The following is a 2,183-nucleotide window of genomic DNA, read 5'->3' on the forward strand; positions in this document are numbered from 1 at the left end:
CGTGCTGCTGCCACCAGGACTTGAGAACAGCTGGGAGGGAGGGAGAGGAGCCAGGGGGAAGGGGGTTGCTCATGGCTTGATGTGCAACGGTGGCAGCATGGGACACTGGGCAGCAGCTGCCATGTGCAAGCTTCCACCCCTCCCCCACACCTGGGAGGTGGCAGCACCATGAGGTGTAGCAGCAGGGGTGGGGGCACACAGGGCTGGAGGCAGAGCGGCAGCAGTGTGGGGTGGAGGGTGGTAGTGCCCCATCCCTGCCTACCCTCCGTCATTCTTGACAGGCAGTTGGCTAGTATGTATGTATATATTTATTGTCTTTTGTTTTAATTGTGAAGAAGATAGATTTTGGCGTATTTTAAAAAGTGAATTTGGGATTTTTTAAATCAGGGATTTGCCATCATTTGCCATCTGTCATCTGACAGGCAGATAAGGGGCCCGCCCACACCCATGGCAGGGTTGTGCCAGACTCTTGCTGGGGGTGCAGACCCCCAGTCTGCCTGCCAGATGACAGGATGCTGTTACTGCCACCTAGGGCCTGTGGCAGCATCAATCTTCCCGGCGCTGGGTGCGGGCTGGCCCTATTAGCTCCCTGCCAGAGTCTCACCTGCCCCTGCAGTGGAGGTTGTAGGCTTCTCTACCCTCCGAAGAAGGTTGGTTGGACTCTGCCTCCAGGGTGGGGGCTGCAGGAGCATGCATCCCCTCAGGGGCTAGGCTGGGATCTGCCCTCATAGTGGGGGCTGCAAGAAGCTCTTTGGGGGCATCTGCCCCCCCACCCCGAGAAGGTTCCTGCCCTGCCATTGCTTCACATGAGGGAGGGGAAAACAATAAAGAAAACTAAAATATACCTTGGGCGCTGGTGAACCTAATAGGGGCAGGCTCGTGTTGTGGGGGAAATAGAGGGGGAGGGAGCTGAAGCTCACTGAGCTACAGCCCCACAGGAAAAAAACCAGGAGGGCTATGCTTAGGGAATGTTGGGGAGAAGGAAACACACACACACACAAGGGCTGGGGAGACTTGAGCTGGCTTACTTATTCATACAACAAACACCAGGGCAGGGGGAGTGGAGCACAGGACCTACCACACAAGGGCAAAAACACACAGGGAAGGCTGCTGAGGTAGATGCAAAAGATGGCTGGAGTGGTGGAGGGGCTTTGTTTGTTGCAGATCAGTCCAGGAGCCCCTCAGGCCTCCAGCCAGGCACTCAGCAGCAGAGCATTTGGTAGGAAAACAAAACAGGATCAGATACAGTGAGGCCATTGGCAATGCATAGGGGTGCAAGCTGGTGCACGTGCACCCCCTGAGCATGGCGGTGCACCCCCTACAAAAAGGCGCCGCTGATAATGTTGGCAGTGCCTGCAGGCAGTCGTGGCCCGCCATCATCCCCGCCTTGCCGCCGACACAGCTGTTAGCATCTGTGGGAGGTCCATGATCACCGCTGGCTGCTGCTGATGCCACAGGCAGCATCTGCAGGTGGTCACCAACCCCTGGTCGGTGCTCTCTACCCCCCTCCCCCACCTCTGACAGTGCCGGTGCTGTCTGCAGGAGCTCTCCACTTACCACCACCGCGCTCTCACCGCCAGCAGAGCTGCTGTGCCCCGCCAGCCATCAGGGGCATGCATCATTCGTGAGTGAGGCAGCTGTAGGGGAGGGCAGGAGCGATCAGTCAATTAGGGAGTAATCCAGTTCAGGTGTGGTGTTGCGTGGTGCAAGGTGATGCATCAGGGAATCTCCCTCTCTCCTGAGAGGGAGCAGCAGCAGAACAGATGGCAGCAGCAACATTACCAGTGGTGGTAGCAACCATCCAGTTCAGTCACTCAGGGTGTGCTTCTGGTGAAAGTGGAGGTGAAGGTGGGGGTGACCTGCCAAGGCAGCTGGGGCAGGCAAGCCACCTTTAGGCTTTGGCAGTGATGGTAGGGGAGAGGCCCACAAGCAATGCAGGCTCCCTCTCCAGGCTGTCCCCCAACCGCGGCTTGGCACAACTTGCCCCAAATCAAAGTGCGTGTCCAGGCACGTGCACGGAGGCAAAAATCCCCGGCACAAATTTGTACTGATCTTATTTGCTGCAAGCGAATGTGCCTGCATGTTTGGACACGCCCTTAGGATCCTGTGTCTGCTTCCCTTCGTGAATTTAAAACTTGCTTAAAATAAGCAATAGTCACTTAGTAACCCATGTTTCCATAGGC

The sequence above is a fragment of the Alligator sinensis genome, unplaced genomic scaffold, assembly GCF_000455745.1.
Source record: "Alligator sinensis unplaced genomic scaffold, ASM45574v1 scaffold809_1, whole genome shotgun sequence".
NCBI lineage: Eukaryota > Metazoa > Chordata > Crocodylia > Alligatoridae > Alligator > Alligator sinensis.